Here is a 19,731-nt window from a genome sequence, read left to right as displayed (position 1 = left end):
ACTCGCACAGCTTTCAGTGGCTTCCGTAATTCCCCCTATGTGGCCAGTGTCTGAGTTAAAGCCACAATAATCATCGTTGCATTTATTGCTCAGGCAGTTCTAGACTCCCCTCCTTTCTCCTGTTAATATCACACTATTTCTGCCTAACAGAATTACTTCCCATTGCACTCTAATCCCAATCAGGTCAGAAGATGTGGGCGCTGCCTTCCAGAACCCACAACCGGAGGCAGCTGACAGGCCATTACTCTGTGTCCTGCAAACTCTGGGCACTGATAAGGAAGCTCCACCAGTTTGAGGCTTTATCTGGTTGCAGGTTGAAGGAAGGTATTATTTCAATCAAGATAATGATTCTATTTCTTGGTCGGAAATTAGATTTTTTTTCCCATTGCCTCATGAGGGTGCCACCCTAATCCGTCTTGGGGCTTAAACAGGTCAGGCCTATGCACACCGTGAGAGGGTTTTCTTGCAACCTAAGGGTCCACAGGAGGGATTGTGGCAAGAGAAAAGCAGACAGTCCAGATGAAGGTGATGACAAACTTGGCTCTATTGGCATGCTTACAGGCATTGGACGAAACTACAAAATCCAAATTCAGTGAACCCTATCTCCTGGGGCAAGAGTGAGGGAAAAGGTCTATAAAAGCAATCATGCAAATGAAGATGTTCAGACAGACAGCTTAGCTCCGGCAGGCCCTTCGAAACCTACCCATCACAAAGGCAGATTTCCTGGGCAACTCTGCTGAGGGATGACCAAGCTCCTCTTTGAACTCCTATGACAGACTGCCTAATGCCTAAGTTGAGGAAGCACCTCAAATGCAAGTTGCCTAGTTAAAGAAAAGTGTGGTGGAAGTTCACTTGCTGACTCCGCAGAAAATCTTTAGGATGGCTTAGGAAACCAGACATATTAAGGCAGGTCTCCCAACAGTATGCAAATAATGGAGAGTGGAGGCTCATGCAGGGAGGCTGCATTCACTGAAACCAAACAAGACACTTAGTGGGATTTTTAAATTATTTAAAATATTTGGGAAAATTAAGGGCTAGAGCATAGTCCTCCAACTCTTTGATATGCCCTAAAGAAGAAATCATATTAATTTGTACGTGCCTGCATCTCAGGCTTCTTTGCTTAGGAAATCTACCTAAACCAGTCACCAACACCTGGTGTATCTTTGTAGAAAGTTACCTCCAGGAGAACAGAACCATAACCATGTATGACTCCCCTTCTCCATTCCCTCAGAGGTGGCACAGCAAAGATCAGCTGCCCAGACAATGCCCACAGAGCCATTCCTATGGCACCCCCAGGCAGGACCTTGCTTCCCTGGATGCCAGATTCATCAGCAGATAGCAATTTATTTACAACAAAAAGTCAGCGTGATCACTTATGAACTGAGCAAAGGTGAGTGGAAGACTCAAATACTTGAGCCTTAGTTCCCCCATCTGCAAATACCCCACAGTGCTGTGGCTCTAATCTTCATTAGAGCCATACAGTCAAGTGTGCTGCCAACTGGCCATGTTGCAGAGATGTGTGATTGTTTTGAGATTCAAAACCAGGAGAGACTCCTGCCTGCTCAGACAAATTATTTTTCCATCTTTGTGAAATCTATCACTGGTTCCCTTAGCCTGGATATGTAGGACCCAGGGCTCCTTATGTGAGAGGCAGGATGTTGGGAGCATGTCCTGTAGACTCCAATTTGGAGTTAAAGATGAATCTATTTCACTGATATTGGGGATCCCTCAGTGGCCCATAGCCATAGCTGTCTCGAGAAGGCTGCCCTCCTGCTCTCTCTGAGATTGAGTGAGGATCTCCAAATTGAACCCCCAATCAAGTAGTTCCTATCATTTCCTATCATGCATTATGTGTAGACCCTAATCTCAAATTCAACCTCAAAGAAATTTCCACCTTCTTCCTTTTGAGGGTATGAATATTTAGTGCCCAGTGGCAGTCAGGGATTCTTCCTGATCTATGACTGGGGGTACCTACTGGCCGTGCTTGAATGCCAAGGATGGAATAAGTGGGGTTGGCAGTGTGCACAGCAAATGCCATCCCCCTGTCCTATCTCTCTCTGTCTCTACAAGTCATAGAGAAACTGGTGGATGATTTGTAGGGCTGAATTACTTTCCTCCATGTGGATTCTTTGCCTACAAACTCATAAAGCCATTCGAAGCCCTGTAAGTAGGTGCCAGGTGATGATGTCCCAGTGATGAGGGACACTGTGGGACAGGAACAACGCTGAGCCTCGAGTCTCTGCCAACACCAAGCGGCACTCAGAGCTGAGGGAGCAATTGCTCTGAGCCTCATGGAAAAAGTGCCGCTTAGAAAGCTGATCCCAAGCTAAGCCCTGCACTATCACCTCTGAGCCTGACATTTCACATCAGCAGCACCTTTCAGAAAAATCAACAACCCCTTCAACTCCTTCCCCAGACAGAAAAACTTCACGGTCCTCCCAGGAACACAGTCCAATCCCAGCCCTAAAACAAAGCAAAAATTCCTACTCACAAGCAATGCCGATTCTGGCTTCAGTTTCAGGCCAGCAGTTGCTCTGCAAACCTGCTCATTTCCTGCAAAGAGAAGAAAGGGATGGAGAAGCATATTAGCATCTGCTCTGGGTCTCCTTCGGCTGTTTCTTGGCTGACCTCAGGCTTCTGCACCTTCTCTGCCTTCTCACTCCCCCGCGGCACACTCCCTTCCCTGAACACCAAGCTGGGTGGGCGCCCCAGGCTCCTGGTGTGCTCCCACCCCTTTAGAGCCCTGGGCTGGCCCACGCCGCCTCCCTCCCCCTGCCGGCGCCATGCCAGTCTCAGATTGACCACTGCCTCCAATTCCCTGAAGGCGCCCAGCTTCTTCCCACTCGGAGTGAGGCCTCCTCTTCTGTAGCATGGGGTTGCCTAGCAACCCCTCGCACCATCTCGGAAGGCCCTCCTAAATTGGACCTCCCAGCACAGGGCATCTCCTTGTACAGCTGCCTGAATCTTTAACAATCTGGTTCTGAATAATAACACAATGGTAATTGCATGCATGGGCCCCCAACTACATTTAAATAGTGTTCAAGGGCTGACACAAACCAACAAAGGCCAGCAAATGCATGGCGGAGGGTGATGGCAAGGCCGGGTGGGAGGCTGGGTGTGTGTGGGGGGAGTTGACACCCAAGACTTGAGTTAATGACAGTGCCAACCTGAGCTGTGAATTCTCCCGCCTTTCTGCCTGTGTGTGTCACTTTAATGTGTTTTAAGTGAGTTTGGAATCTGTAGAGGCAATTAATGCCCAGAAGTAGCCAGGCTTCCAGTCAAGATGCCCTTTGCTTCTTGTGGGGGTGGATGAAGATTTGGGAGGGAGACAGGGAGGGGGAGCACCCGGGACAAGATGGAGGAAATCAGGCTTGCACTGCGCCATTTCTGTGAGCCATTCTAGAAGATGGGAGGAAGATGGTAGCCAGCCAGAGCACAAAGCACTGGCCACCTCAGCAAGGGACACATTCAACATGATGGATGTGTTTCAGGATAAGAAGTGAAGGTCCAGAATTCTGACACTGGTCAGCAGAGAAGCAGCTTAGCATGGTACAGGGGCAGGCCCTGGGTATCCCTGCACTCAGCTCTCATCCTTTGGGGCCAAGGGAAAGCAATGAAGAGTTCTGCTTGAAGCAACAAGGGCTTAATATGGGGACAAAGGGAAGTTGAAAATCTGTTCCTCTTTTGAGTGTGATGAGAGCTGCAGATCAATCTGGATACTCTGGAGGTGAGAAGCACATTTTTCAAAAGCTCAAAATCTTGGGGCCAAAGAGATAGCATGGAGGTAGGGTGTTTGAATTCTGGCATCCCATATGGTTCCCCGAACTTGCCAGGAGCGATTTCTAAGCGTAGAGTCAGGAGTAACCCCTGAGCACTGCTGGGTGTGACCCCCCCCCCAAAATCAAAATAGTCTTATAAGGGACTTAGGTGGATATTTTTACATCTATGTTCATGTCACCATGGTTGACAGGTGAAGCAACTGGGCCATATGCAGTTGCTTCATGGGATGGATAAACCAAGGAAACAGATCTGAACTGTACCCAGAGCAGAATTAAGTCTCAGGAGGGATGCACCAAAATGTGTGTATGGAGGTGTAGGCATAGACCAAGAGGGTTTAATACCAAGTGAAAGAAGCTGAAGGGAGGGGAGAGGAGTTGTATAACCTATAACTGAGCTGGTCGTTTTAAATATCACCTGCCAAAGAGGCAGTTGATGAAATAAATAATGGAATGGCTAAGGGTGGGTGGGTGGGAAAAGTAAAGAGATAATTGGAAGTTCTCTGCTAGGCAATTTCTTCTTTGTCCCCTCACCTATGCCAACATGGGCAACAGGGGCTCTTACCCAAATGCATGTGAGCATGGCTGGAGAAAGAAAAGCCATGGGGGGGGGGGTATATTTCAGACTAGGGACAGAGACACTGGTCAGAAAATAGTGGAGGGATAAGATGAGGCAGACAGGCAGCACCAGGGATAGGATCAAGGAATCGTCATTTGGACTTGGCTCTAAGGGACAGGATGAGTGATCTATTTCATCAGACATTGTGGAAGGCCTGAGAAGTTCGACTTGAACTGTTCAGTAAATGATTTTCATAGGCATCTGGAGTTTTGTGCATGAATCTTTCATATAAGGAGAACCCAGGAGCTCAGAAATAAACCTACTTTTGTAGTAACAGTTCCAAGAATCCAAGTGCTTTATAATTCTACTTGTTCGGGATTCTAGAGAATAGCCCCATTCATAGATACAAGGATAACAAGTGGGGCTGGAGAGATAGCATGGAGGTAAGGTGTTTGCCTTGCATGCAGAAGAATGGTGGTTCGAATCCCAGCATCCCATATGATCCCCCAAGCCTGCCAGGAGTGATTTCTGAGTGTAGAGCCAGGAGTAACCCCTGAGCACTACTGGGTGTGACCCAAAAGCCACCCCCCAAAAAAAAGGATAACATGTGAGGAGACGGGAGTTGCAACCTAGGCATAGTGTGTCTGTCCAGAGTAATAAAGACATTCTGGCAGAAGGTGACAGTGGTTGTGCCACCAGTTGAGTTACAACACTGACCAATGAGAAATGGTGAACATGATAATCTTGTTATGCCATATCTTTAACTGTTGACTTTCAACGTCATGTCTGTGATAACCACATGGCTAGCACCCACAGCGTCTCTTCACAACACCTTTCTCCATCTTTATCCTGGAAGTCCAACAGACCCGTGTCCCTTATAAGCCCAGGCAGTAAGACTGTTTTCAGATCTCCAGGACACTTACTTGTGCCTTTTTTGGATGGAGGGATCTGAGAGACAGGAATCCCTTGTGCCCACTTGTAATGGTCCAACATAGCCATCCTCCTTCCAACCAGCCAGCATCCCCACCCAGGTTCACTATTGCTTCCTTTTCTAGCCACGTGGGCGCATTCTTGCTCTTCATTTCCCAGATGTTGAATTAACCAGGTGCCCTCCACTCAGTATACACCTTGTTACTCATTGGTTGGAAACATCTTTGAATGTAGCACCTTGGATTGCTGTTTAGACCATTTGTTCTCCACCCTAGGGTGTGGTCTGTTTTCTTCCTTATAAAACTCCTGGGTCTCAGGAAAACGTTCTCTTGTGTTTCCGGCTTTCCCTCTTGAGCTATCTACTTCTTAGGAGTGGAAAACTTGAGGGCTGGAATTCTTTTTTTTTTTTAATATTATTTTATTTAAACACCTTGATTACAAACATGATTGTGGTTGGGTTTCAGTCATGTAAAGAACACTCCCCCCCATTACCAGAACATTACCATGTCCCAAATCTCCCTCCTCCCCACCCAACCCCCGCCTGTACTCTAGACAGGTTTTCTATTTCCCTCATATATTCTCATTGTTAGGATAGTTCTCAATGTAGTTATTTCTCTAACTAAACTCATCACTCTTTGTGGTGAGCTTCATGAAGTGAGCTGTAGCTTCCAGAGTGCTGGAATTCTTAAACCTGTTTCACTCCTTTCCATGTGTTTGGATTATTTCCTGCATCAACTTTTGCTTCCAGACCCATGTCTCTCCAACGTTCTGATCTTGAGCATGAGGCTTCCTTCTCACCCAGAGACCCCCTGCTCTTCTGCAACTTCCATCTCCCCCAACAAGCCTTCTAGTATCTTCTACTAGCGCTTTCTCCGGCTGGTGCATTGCCTGAAATAAGCACTTGGTGTGGAGATGATATTACAGTGGAGTCTACAAGTTTTCCTTCTCTGAAGAAATTCCTGCAGTATCCTAGGGCAGCTAGGGGTGGTTACCAACAGTTTTACCTGCCCCAAAATCTGACTAGGAGCTGAGAACCCTCTCTGAGTTGCTTCTTTAAGGCTCTTGGAGGAACCTGGGCTTTGCTGCTTTTCTCCTGGAATCTGACTGCAGCTCCCCTGCTGGCTGGCAGCCAGAGAGTCAAATATTCTAGGTGGGTGCAGTCTCCCCTCATCATTATGAGGAGTGGCTCAGTATGCGCAGTAAACAATTGAGCATTTACAGATTTTATTAATTTGGAAAGGTCAGCAGAGCTGACAGTTTCTCTGAGTGCGAGTGAATAAATAGCATGGATCATTTTTTTTTTAAGTATCCTAATTTTCTTCTCTTGGAATGTTCTCTAAACCTTCAACAGAAAAACCAAAAAAGAGTGTTACAAATGAAAAAGGAAAGAAAAAAAAATTCCAGGCTTAGGAGACAAGAGGAGCGAGCAGGGCTGCTGGTCACATCTTTATACTGTGTCCACAAAACCTGAGTGTGAGCCCCCCAATCTTCTCCCATGGAGCTCAAAGTTAACCCCACTTCCACTCTTCCACATCTAAGAAGGAAGCCAGAGATTATCACGCCAGCACTTGCCCCTCCCATCCACCAGACAGGGCGCTGGCCGTGCTCCACCTCCAGATACAGACACAAGCGCATTGCCCCTGGCCAGGAAAGGGTGCTGGTGATTTCAGCTGAGACCCAGACCTGGACCTGGAGCACTCAGATCCGACAATCTGGCTGCCTTGCTCACATTAGATCATTAAGGAACACTCCAAACTAATGACTTGTTTTCTCAAATCTCCAGGAATGGCTGGAAATGGGCCAAAGGGCATCATCCAGGCTCTGTCTCCTGGCCTAGCTCTGTGACCAGCCGGGGCTGCTTGTTAAGGGCCTGGACTCTGCAGGGTGAGGCTCAGAGTTCTCTCTACTTTGTGAGAAAGCAGCGTTCAAGCAGCACTGCTGAGTCAGCCTGCATCAGGTCAGAGGGAGAAAGAGTTGACTCTGGTGCTCGCTTCCGCAGCACATATACTAAAATTGGAACGATACAGAGAAGATTAGCATGGCCCCTGCGCAAGGATGACACACAAATTCGTTAAGCGTTCCATATTTAAAAAAAAAATAAGAGTTGACTCTTGACCAGACTGTACATTCTTCCCTTTCTGTCTTGGTTTCCCCCTTTCTTTATCCCCTGAGCAGACACAGAGAATGTGAGAAATCTTCATCTGTCTGCAAAAGGGTGGTCACAACCTCACAACCCTTACCCAATCACGTTTGACTTTGAGTAATTAGAAGAGTAAGTAGAATTCTGAACTGTTTTTCTGACAATATAAACACTCTACTGGCTTTGGCAATAACTTCAGCTTATGCCAACGAACATTTGTGCTATGCCTTAGGATAAGAAAAATGACTTCTGGGTTGGAGAGATAGCATAGTATGAAAGGCACTGTCTCAGATATAGTCTGGAACCACATATGATTTCCTGAGCACTACTAGGAGGGTTCCGTGAGCACAGAGCTAGGAGTAAATCCAGTACTTCTGGGGATGGTCTTTAAACAAAAAGAAAAAAAAAAGGAAAAAAGTCAGAAGAAAGCAGTCACGATTTTGCACCCTGCCAGCTCCATATACTCATTCTGTTCTCAGAAGAGATGTAAAACAAGCTGTGAAAAATTATAGCCACACAATTGAAAGCTGACAGTCTTGGAAGGAGAAGGTGTGCCAAACCCCAGCCCTGCCAAAGTCACTACAGCTGCATCCATCACCCACAATTGCTGTTTCGCCTCTTGCCCTGCTCCACCACTCCTCTACGGTTCTCTTCAGAGACACCAAGCTGACCAAATTTTAGGTATGCTAGTATTTGGGCTGATATCACCAGGACTATTTTGGAGTAAATGTGGGCACCTTCCCCCCACCTTCTAGTACTTCCAGAAGACCTGTCAGCCAAATACTCACTCCACAAAAGCTGCAGTATCAGAAAAAAATGCTTGGAATTCCTAGACTGTGTGGCCACATTCATAGCCATGTAATTACTCCATTTTTTTAATAATGCCACCCCCATAGGAATATGCCAAAGTTAAGCAGAAGTCACCTAATGTTCAGAAATAAATGAAGTAACAGAATGATCAACGAGCAATCAGAGCTTACTAAACCTTCTGACAGTGACTTAAGGACCTCATTGGAGATACAATAATTTTTACAAATTTTCTTGTTACTGTACTTCTTTTTTCTTTTTCTTCTCTTCTAGCTTTTTACCTCTTTTTTGAAAATAACTTTGCTCCCACTTATCCAGAAACAAATGCATTATGTGATACATGCTCTTTAAATATTTAAAGCAGGGGCAGGAGCAATAGCACAGTGGGGAGGGGGTTTGAAAGCAGCCAACTTGAGTTCAATCCTTGGCATCCAATTTGGTCTTCCCTATACCAACCAGGAGTAATTTCTGAGCACAGAGCAAGGAGTAACCCCTGAGTACCATTGGGTATGGCCCAAACAAAACAAAACAAAACAAATGGTCAGAGATAGTTCAGTGAGTAAGGTGCTTGCATACCAGCTGACCCGGAATTAATCTCTGGCATCCCATATGGTCCCCAGAGCACAGGCCAGAAATTATATCTGTGTGCGGAGCCTGGAGAAACCCCTGAACACTTCTGGTGTCACTCAAACCCCCTTAAAAATGAAAGAAAAGGAAGTAACTTTCCTCATTCTCAAATTCAGTTCATTAGTTAAGCATCTACTGCATGCCAGGGGGTCTTCCTATCTGCTAATATAGACAGGTCAAGGAGTGGCTCTTGCCTGCAGCTTCTGTCCAGGAATATATTTGGGTGGGGATATGTGACAAGAGATTTAGCCAGAAGATGGAGGTTTAGATGGAAGTTGTTGGTTGTTGTTGTCACCCAGCAAGCAAGTGTAAGTAGAGCTCAGACCATGTCCTCAGTCACAGAGGTTTTGCCCTGAATCTAAATGGCCTAGGAGTTAACTGTGACATTCAGCCTGCCCAGTGGCATCCAGAAGGGACCATCCAGGGTTGGTCAAGGGTGGATAGTTGAGAGTCTGTCCAGAATGATGCTAAAAGGTTCTGCTTTTGAGGTGAGGTCATGCTTGGACCTGGACATCTGGAACAACAGACCCTGGGTAGGCAGACAACCGCCCATCATCCTTCTGTGCCTCAGTAAACACACCTCTGCCTAGCAGGCCATACAGAGGCTGCTGCCTTAGGAGTTGATGCAAATTAGTTTCACCTTTTCATACACAATACTTTCTCCTCTAAAAACAGATATGCCCTTCTATGGAGCAATGTGGGTGTACCTATTTTAAACCCTGAGACCCACCCATTTCTGGGAGGGGTTTTGGGAACCGGATAGTAGGTGTAACCTTACCTGCTAGACCCTCCCATTCCTGGGAGGGGTCATGGAAATGTTAGATAAGGCTTGAACCAAGGGAATTCGGCCTTTTTGGCTTTCACGCCCTTTTTGGCTTTTTGCGCCTTTTGGCTCTTTGCCCTTTCTGCGCTGCTGTGCGCTCTGGCTTCTGGGTTTCTGTGTTCTGGTCTTTGACCAGCATGGAGCCCAAAGGGAAGATGGCTAACAGGAAATAAGATGCAGGGCTAGCAAAATATTGCTGTGCTTGAAAGGTTATGAATAGGACACACACACGTGGTGGCTAGGGCTTGAATAAAGTTGTTGCTTCCTGACGCCTAACTGTGAGTGAGTGATTTCACCTGGGCCTGGGACTCGCCGACTGCATGGAGGTTGCAGAGCCACGTGGATTGGGATGGCACGGAGAGAAATCCACCGCCATCCAGCCCCATCGTTAATTATTTAATGCAACAGAACAAGTTACACAAAATTGGGACTATTCTTCATGGTTACTATTGACTTTTTGCTTGTTTGTTTTGTTTTGGGGCCACACTCGGTGGCGCTCAGGGATTACTCCTGGTTCTACACTCAGAAATTGCTCCTGGCATGTTCAGGGGACCATATGGGATGCCAGGTATCGAACCTGGGTTCATCCTGGTTGAGTATCAAACCTGGGTCCATCCTGGGACTTCCACAGGCAATGCAAACGCCCTACCACTGTGCTATCATTCCAGCCCTGGCAACTATTGACTTTTTTACTTATTTATTTTTGGTTTTGGGACCACATCATTGTTGTTCAGGGTTATTCCTGGCAGTGCTCTAGGTTGACCACATGCAAAGCAAATGCCCTATCTGCTGTGCTATCTCTCCTGCCTCTTGACTTTTAAAGTTTTTACTTGGGGGAGAATACTTAGGGATTTTTGGGACCACTAAGTGTTGAGCCTTGAACCCAGGCTCCTGCATGAAAAATCTGCCCTCCAGCCTGTTGAACCACTCCTGCAGCCCGCTGTTCAGCTTTTGCAAACTAACTTGTCCAGCTCAGGGATGCCCTTCACATGCAGGAGAGTGGGCAAATGCTTTTCCGAATCACAACAACATGGAAGCCAAAGCCATGAGCAAGGAGTCCAGACTGTACTCCACTGTGTAGGAGAAAGGCTAGGCTCAGGCTAGGCTCAAACTGGGCCCTGCCACCCCTTTGCATGCATGTATGGCTGGGGCAGGCTCTCTTAGGTGTTGGCTGGCAGCTGGCATAACAGATAGATTCTACCTAAATCTGGCCTGATTCAGAGAGGAGTGTGTGGGTGTGAAAATATGTGTGTGAATATACATGAGTGTATATGAATATATGTTATAGAGATGTGTGTTAAGTGTATGTATGACTGTGTTACTTGTATGTGAGACAGTGTGAGTATATGTGTGTCTGACAGTGCTAGATGTTTGTAAGAGTGTGAGTGCATGTGTGTGAGTGGTGGTGTATATGAGTATGAAAGTGTGAGTATTTGTGTCAGAGAATAGTGTCTTATATGGCAGCAGAATCATCCTTCTCTCCTTCTTTCAGGGGTGATGTTCCCCCAGAGAGGGAATTTCTATGGCCTCAGCCTAAACTCTTAAAATAGCCCTGAGCAGGAGTGAGGGCTGAGCCCAGAGTCAGAGCCCAGGGTGGAGCCTGAGCAGGGTTGGAAATTGGGGAGAAGAGCCCGAGACAGGCATGGAACAAAGGCCTAACCTCACTGAGCTGCCCTGCCTAGGACACACACATTTGATTGTCTCTGGCCTTGGAGCAGCAGGGAGAGAAGAGGGTAATGACCCTGACCTCTGGGCAGGGCCCTCCCTAGACCATCAGAGCAGGAAGGACAACAGCCTGCTGAGGGGGTCCTGCCCACGGCTCTCCAGCTGGTGAAACAGGGTGGGTTGTTCTCAGTTGGATATAAACAGTTAATTCTAGAATGTTTCACCCTGGGAACAGGAAAAGGCTTCCTTCTGGAAGCCAAGGGGAAGAAAGGGCATCTGCCTGCACTTCCTGCAGCTGGGCACTGAAGAGCAGCTGTCACCATCACCTCTGTGTGGAGACATGAGACCAGGGAGATAAAGGAGAGATCCTGGACCTGCTCGCTCTGGCAGAGGGTCTGGGGAGAGGCAAGCTGTGGAATTCCTCTGGTGGGACTCCAACTTCGCCCACTGGGTACTACAGTCAAGTGTTTGTGTGTATATGCTGGAGGGGTCATTTCTAGGTTGGCACTGGCAAGTCTCAGAGGGGGACCAGAGGTGGGAAACAAGACCTTGTCAGCACCAGGAGGCCCTACTCAGGCAGATCCTGGCAGCAGCCTGCAAGGTTTGCAGCAGCCTGCAAGGTTTGCAGCTCCCTGCTGCGGGGACACCATGCTTTGTCTCTTTTCTTGTGCCCAAGCACAAACAAAAACACTTCTCTCTCTCTCTCTCTCTCTCTCTCTCTCTCTCTCTCTCTCTCTCTCTCTCTCTCTCTCTCTCTCTCTCTCTCTCTCTCTCTCTCTCTCTCTCTCTCTCTCTGACATGCACACACACACACACACACACACACACACACACACACACACACACACACACACACACACCCCTCTCTATCTAAGTCTGCTTTTCAGAAAGTTCTCTCTCCACCTAGCATCTATTGTGACAGGAATGTTGAGTACCAGCCATTCTGTCTCAGAGAAGCAGCAGCCCCCGCTGCCTCTCCTCGCAGGTAGAAGAGTGTCTCTCAGAGAAGGAATTTGCTTCATTTTTTATATTAAACCCTGTGTTTCCACTGAACCACAAAGGAATGAATGCACAAGCAACCCCCAGTAGTGACTCAAACACAAGAAGTGTGGATGGTGTTGGTGTAACTGCACCTGAGCAGCTTCTGGGAGAAGGCTCTCTTTGAAGGTGTTCAGAGATGGGCACTTCCCACCCAAACAAGGCCCAGCCTGACTTTCCTGCCCAGACCAGAGCCCTTGTGAAAGTGAAAGAGGCCCTGGGATAAAGTGTCTGTAACACTCAGTCAAGGCGGTGCTCCCAGCTTATGGGACTTGGGAAAACTCAAGTAGGTGTCTTCTCAGGAAGCCCACAGCTGGACTGTGGAGCATGTCCACATCCTGACCCACTCAGAAGTGGGTCTGGGAGAGCCAGCAGGTATATCACAGGCTCCCTAGAAGCAAGAATCAACTCTGTCTGGAGTAAAAGCAAGAACTTGGAGTGAGAGAAATTGTACAGGGATGAGGCATCTGCCTTGAATAACTTAGCTGATCTGATACCATATATATGATTCCCACAGCCCTGCCAGGAGTGATCCCTGAGCACAGATTCAGGAGTAAGCCCTGAGTACACTGGGTATGGCCCACCCTCCAGCACTTATTACATCAATAAAAGAAAAAGATTTCTCTTGTTTGGCGTTGCCCACGTCAAAGTTCACCTCAGATTCCTTTACGGCCCTCAGCATTCTGAATGTTGTGTGTCGAATAATGGCTGTGGACAGCTGTGGACAGCTGTCTCTCTACCCAGTTCTGGAGGGCAGATGTCACCCATGATAATGGTCTGTGCGCCACCATGTCCTCACCCCCATACTCTGCTTCTGGGAAGTTTCTGACGAAACTTGCTGGGGGACATGGGCACTGTGGGGGCTCATCCCATTGAGCCTCCAAACTCAATATCAATGCTACTATAAATCATGATTAAAAATAAGTTAGTGGGATGGAATGATATTAGAGTGAGTAGGGAGTTTGCCTTGCATGTAGTCAATGCAGAATCAACAGGGTTCAACCCCTGGTATCCCATATAGTCCCACGAGCCTGCCAGGAGAGATTTCTGAGTAGAGAGCTAGGAGTAACCCTTGAGAAACACTGAATGTGGCCCAAAAACAACAACAATAACAACAACAACAAAGTTAGAAACTAAAGTTGCTTGAAAGAACTCAGTGGAACTGGATCCCTGCAGTTCTCCCATTAGTTCCAGAGATCCAGGGCAGTGGGTGATGTTCTGAGGCCCAGGGAGGCTTCTGGGTCCCTTACAGCCTCCTGGACCCAACCTCATTCTTAGGTCAGTCCATCAGTCCACAAGAGGGTAATAATGGTAAGATATAGGTAGCCATGGGAGGTGCTGATGGTTTGAAACAAATCCAGGAAAGAAAATTAAGAGGAGCTGTGATATAGGGGTGTGTGGGGATGCTGGGGGGCTCCAGAGTTAAACTGGGCAGAAATTCCCAGGTGGATTGGATCTACTGCCTCTTTTCAGAAAAAATAATCACTCAGTTCTACCCACCTCTCAAATATGCCTTCTATAAACAAACAGGATGTGTCACTCATTGAATTTTTCTAATTGTCCTTACACTGCCCCCCAATTGCAGTTATTACTGCAATGTATCTTCGTTGTTAACTTTGCTGGGTATTTGTGAATCCAAGAACAGTCCCCAGAATGAGAAATTACTTCCCATCCCCTTGTCCCCTTTCAGGGGAAGACCTTGGTAATATTTATCCACAGCAAATAATAATCCACACAGACAAGAAGGATAGGGTTTAAAAGATCGGGCAAGGAGAGCCAAAGAATCCTCCTGCAGCCAGCAGCTTTCACAGAAGGACCCCTCTCCCCTGTCCCTCAAGCTATTTATTCCCAACTCCACAGCGCCCCACCTGGAAGGGCTAGGTGGGGCAATAGTAGTCACAGAACAATCCTAAGGAAACACTTTTATATACAATTCCAAGAATCATCTTTTGGAAACTTTTTCATATGCTACAATTACTATTATAGTTACACTGCCCCAAAATAGTTACTACTTTTGTAGATACTATTCACTATTGTTGCCACTATACTATTGTCATTATATTGCCTTCCAGTTGTAGTTACCATTATTGTCACTATACCACTATTGTGGTAACACTGCCCCCACCTCACAAATCCCTGGGAGGCAGTGTCACTCACTGGAGATACTGGTCTTAGGAAGAGAGTGGAAAGCACACAGGGTCTTATGCAGACCCATGGGGAAGCTTCTGGAAGGAACCGAGGGGCTGGCCCAGGTGGGAGACATTCAACTTTCTACTTCTCTTTGGCTCTCTCTGATTCTACAGCCCCGATCATGATCCAGTTAAGAAGGGGTGGAGGCAGATGGTGAGTTCTACAACTCTGGGAGAAAGAGCTCTGAATCCAACTGTTCTCTTGGCCTGCACCCCAGCTTTGATGAAAAGAGGAGGACAGTTCCCTTGAAGGTCAGCAAATCGGCTGGGCAGGAGATTCTTTGAGATGAGACCACTGTTTAACTTGCTCTACTGGACTGTACAGCCAACTCCCTGTACTGTCACTTCCTAAATGGTGCCACAATAAGCTCCTGGTGGAACAGTTCTTATGGTTTCTGGATCAATCACTCCAATAGCATGGTCTACCAGTGATAATTATTTAATGTAGAATGATAAATTAAATATATTTGAGGATAAAATTTTCCCTTCCCCACACCTTCACCCTGAAATTTTTGGATAGTTCACCCAACTTTTCTTTCTTTCTTTTTTTTTTTTTGAGGCCACACCCTTTTGATGCTCAGGGGTTACTCCTGGCTAAGCGCTCAGAAATTGCCCCTGGCTTGGGGGGACCATATGGGACGCCGGGGGATCGAACCGTGGTCCTTCCTTGGCTAGCGCTTGCAAGGCAGACACCATACCTCTAGTGCCACCTCACTGGCCCCCCAACTTTTCATAGTTGTTTCACCATGTCTAAGTCACAGCCTTTAACCACTAAGAAAGAGAGTCAGCTCAAGGGTCAAAGACACTTGCCTTTCATACATAGGACCAGAGCAGGATTCTGGGCACACATGGGACCCAGTTCAGGTGGACCTGGTGGTCCCCAGTACTGCAGGGTCCAAACAATACCATGTGACTGTTCCCAGGCATTGAGTCATGGCACAGCTTTGCTAGGAATCACACCCCCTCCACTCCCTGAGCACTACTTGGGAGATCCCCACAAAAAAGACTAGCTTTTTATTTTTGTCTTCTTAAAGCTTCAAGTTAGTTTTTATGGAAACAACCTTTTTCCCTCCTCAATTTGCAATGCTATTTAATTGGCCTGTATTAGACTTAACTAAACTGAATAATTACAATAGCTAATTGCCCTGGCACAAACAAGTTCAAGAACTAAGCCAGAGCTGCATCTAGGAAATCATCTGGGCTCACAGTAGGGGCTGAGGCCTGGTCTGATTGGTCATCAGTAGTCCTGCCCTTCCCATCACACCTCAGGTCCTCTAGCTGTGGGGTGATAAGTAGGGGTGGAGGGAGCTGATGAATTTAGAGTTTAGTTACCAGATAACGAGGATCACTCCCTAGATAGGATGAAAAGCCATTCTCCTGGGACTCTGAACCTTAAGTGGTTCTGCTGCCCCCCCTCACCCCCACTCTGCTTCTTCTGGCTCCAGCCCTATTCCACCCACACTCCAGGCTTGAGATGCTACATCTGTCTGGGAAGGATATGAGCACTCATTGTAGCTGGGGCCATAAGGAATGAGGTTGTGCACACCACCCTCCTAAGGCAAGGAAACCTTTTTCCCCAGCCTCTCCAGAAGGGTTTGCTGGGCAGGGATGGTATAGGCTGGAGGAAATGAGAGTTGCCCCTCTGTCAATTATCCTCCTGGGACTCAGGATTGTCTCTGCTGTGCAATTCCCTGCAGACAGGCTGTGGACTCACAGACTTTAATGCTTCCTGTTCTTGCACCTCTCACATGGCGTGGCACAGCTTCCTCGCTCTACCTCCAGGTTTAAAAGTCTTTTCTCTGCCTCACTCTGTTCTACCTCCTAGGTCACATGAGCTGAGGTTAAAACATATCCCTGTGCCATCATTTCAACCACCATCTCAGGGAATCATCATTTTGAGAGACCCCATTGGAACATGTTTGCAGTGAACAGTTGCCATACAAAGTCACCTACCATTTTTTTTTTTCTTCTTGACAGGAGAATCCCAGTGGGTTGCAGGTTACCACTGCCTTCTAGAGTCAACATATTTTAAGGGGAGGGGAGGGTTGGCTTAAGCCAAACTGCTCTGGTCAGTTTACCAGCTATGGAGACTGAACACAATTCTATCATCCAAGAGTCAAGGAGATGTTGTGGAGGGGATAGAGAGGGAATTCGAGTACTGGTATTGCAGAAGTACACATGTAAGGTCTGGAATAGCAGCGCCCTTTTTGTTAACTTCTGAAGACACAAAGAGAAAAAGAATCCATTTCCTCACTGTGTCCAGCTTCTGGAAGATGCTCATGTTTCCTGGCTCTTCATGGTCTTATTTAAATTGCAAAGCAGTAACCTAGGTGCACCCTGCCCACCTGGAATTACTTTTCCCTGCTCTTCTTCCTCCCCCTTTCACTCTCTGAGGACCCTTATGATGACAATTTATTCATCTGGATAACCTGCAACCAGCATAATGCCATCTGATTCATTTCCCCTGCAACTTGAATTCTCCTTTGCCAAATAAGCTGACATTGCTCAGCTTGTGGGATCAGGGTATGGACATTTTTAGGGGTGCTATTTTGTCTATTCTGATTTACTTCACGTTTGGCTTAGTCTCTCTTATTTAATTTTGGACCATTCTTCGGTGTTTTCCTGAGAAGAGATGTGGGGAGAGATACCTATTCGAGATCAATCTTTCCCACCTTGACTTTATTCCCCCTTTATTTGGTGGGGAACCCCTAGCATAGGCTTACTATCTTGACAGTCCAATGCTGGGTTGAGGGGATCCATAAGACCTGAGTAATGGAACGTGGTACCCAAGATCAAACTTGAGCTTACACCTGCTAGACAGATCCTCGAAATAGCCTTGCCCTTGACAGCCTTTTCAATTGGAAATTTAAAAAAAATGACTAGATGTCTGCTGCTATTGAGTTGCTCTTGGTGACCCTTTTCCTTCACGTCCCTTCACTGTGGACTATCGTTTGCTACCAGATTTGGTTCCTAAGAAATCCCCTGCTTGAGGACACTTCCTGATATGGGACTATTGGAAGCCATTTCCCTAGATTCTACAAAACCAAATCACAGGTTGAAGCTGTGCCCTGGATCTTACCCCTTTCCCACCTATTTCAAAAGATTCAAAGAGGACATATAAATTTTCTTTAAAGATTTCTTTTAGATACATTTCTTTTATAGGCATAACCGTTATCAAATATCTTCTTATGTAGAGGCAACTAGTAGACAAGTCTCTAGAGTTCATGTAAGCAAAAGGTCCTGGGGACTGTTAGTCTTGACACCTCGGCCCCCCATATGCACTAATAATACTTTCTGGCATTGTCCCTTTTTGCATAGGCACATTAAAATGGGAAAAAGTAACAGATTCAAACAAGTTTCTTATCTAAGAGAAATAGGAATAGAAAAAAATTTATACTGCAGTGGGACCTTACATCATAAACATTTGGTATAGTGACTTGCCCTAGATTCCAGTTGACTGGACAATGATCACTCACCCCTGAACCATGGATTCCACCTACGGAAACGAATATGATTTCCTACATCAGCACCAGGAACAAATTCTACCCAGGAAGGTCCTAGTCACTGACTTATTCCAAAGACAGTTCTTATGTCACCCTGACAACCAGGCAACAGCAACAGTCTGCTTTTAGGGCAGGATTCTCTGCAAAGCTAACTGATGCTGAGACAAAACCAGAAGACACTACACAGCACTGGACTTCGACATAGCACCTATACAGAAACCAGGATCTATAACTGCAGCTACCCAACAGCAACAACTGCAATGGTGAAGAGCTGACCACCAAGAATGACTATGGGGTTGGACAATCTCGTAAGCCTGGAGCTTGAGTTGGTCTTATGCCAAAATACTTCGGGTGTAAGATCTCCTTGTTTTTTAGGCCAAAGGTCTTTCCTTTCAATTCCTTCCATATTTTGCTGTGCTTATGCAAACGACACCTGCCACACACACACACACACACACACACACACACACACAAACACACATCCTTTTTCTTTTCTTTCTTTCTTTCTTTCTTTCTTTCTTTCTTTTTTCTTTCTTTTCTTTCTTTCTTTTCTTTCTTTCTTTCTTTCTTTTCTTTCTTTCTTTCTTTCTTTCTTCTTTCTTTCTTTCTTTCTTTCTTTCTTTATTCTTTCTTTCTTTCTTCTGTCTTTCTTTCTTTCTTTCTTTCTTTCTTTCTTTCTTTCTTTCTTTTCTTGTCTTTTCTTTCTTTCTTTCTTTTTTTTGTGTGTGTATCTCCCATCCCTAAAGAAAAGAAAAAAATGGGGGGAAGCGTACTAAACTTTCTAATATTGTATTAATGATTTTGTTGGTGATTCAATAATTTTCACAAATATATCTGCTAATGAAGTCTCCTCCCTTCTTTTCCATCCTTTTTTTAATTCTCTATTTTCTTTCTAATTCACTTTCTGTCATCCTGAAACAAATGTGTTATGATCAGTTATGTCAACTATGAAATTTATTTTTTTAATAAATAAAAAAATAAAATAAAATAAAAATGACTAGATGGGGCTAGAGAAATAGCACAGTGGAAGCCGACCTGGGATGGACCTGGGATCAATTCCCAGTGTCCCATATGTTCCCCTGAGCCTGCCAGGAGCAACTTCTGAGCACAGAAGTAACTCCTGAACATTGGGCCAAGTGTGGCCCAATAAATAAATAAAAATTAAAAATAAAAATGATTAGAACCTACGAATGTCATCTCACACTCAGAGACACTGGTCTAAAGCCCTGTGGGTTCGATGATCTGCTTCTGCAGAAATCAACTTTTTTCGGCCCTGGAAATTGAGTGACTCTTCTCTTTATCCCTAGAATCAGCCAAGCGTGTGGGCACTGGGGTGAGTCTCCTGCAATCACTACATTTCTTTCCAGCCTGGAAACTTGAGCCTTTAGACCTGGAAACTTTCCAGGTAACACCTCCCCATCACTACCTTCTCTTCTGGGATTATTTCTGTCTATTTCCAACTCCCCCCTCCCAAGATAAGCCTCTGTTTTTTTCTATTTTAGTTTGTGACCACTATGGTCTTCTTTTCCTGCATTTTGAGATCCTGCCTCATCTCTCCCTCTCAAGTTGCCATTGAATTTTGTGTTTCTTTTATTAGATGTTTGATTCCTTAGAGGTCTCCCTTGTTCTGTGATGGCTCCTTTTAGAGCTCCCGAATCTCCTTCTCTGAAGATA

The 19,731-nt window shown here is 46.1% G+C and overlaps 2 protein-coding genes and 1 non-coding gene across 3 annotated transcripts in view; 1 reads left to right on the top strand and 2 right to left on the bottom strand.

Annotated features, from left to right (window-relative positions):
• ZBTB7C (zinc finger and BTB domain containing 7C) overlaps positions 1-2,660 on the bottom strand; it is a 130,187-nt gene extending 127,527 nt beyond the window's left edge. Inside the window, exons 1-2 of the mRNA XM_049781545.1 lie at positions 2,644-2,660; positions 2,492-2,553 (exon numbers count right to left, since the gene is read on the bottom strand). The gene's annotated coding sequence lies outside the window, so the exon portion shown is untranslated. The remainder of the gene's footprint in view (positions 1-2,491; positions 2,554-2,643) is intronic.
• Positions 1-19,731, bottom strand: part of SMAD2 (SMAD family member 2) — a 961,241-nt gene that overhangs the window by 295,330 nt on the left and 646,180 nt on the right. The window lies entirely within an intron of this gene.
• On the top strand, positions 7,249-7,355 carry LOC126021465 (U6 spliceosomal RNA). The gene has a single exon (XR_007499979.1). It is a non-coding gene; the product is annotated as a U6 spliceosomal RNA (small nuclear RNA).

Source organism: Suncus etruscus, chromosome 10 (genome assembly GCF_024139225.1).
Source record: "Suncus etruscus isolate mSunEtr1 chromosome 10, mSunEtr1.pri.cur, whole genome shotgun sequence".
Taxonomy (NCBI): domain Eukaryota; kingdom Metazoa; phylum Chordata; class Mammalia; order Eulipotyphla; family Soricidae; genus Suncus; species Suncus etruscus.
Note: the sequence above shows the minus strand (reverse complement) of the source record. Positions and strands in the feature narration are given on the sequence as shown.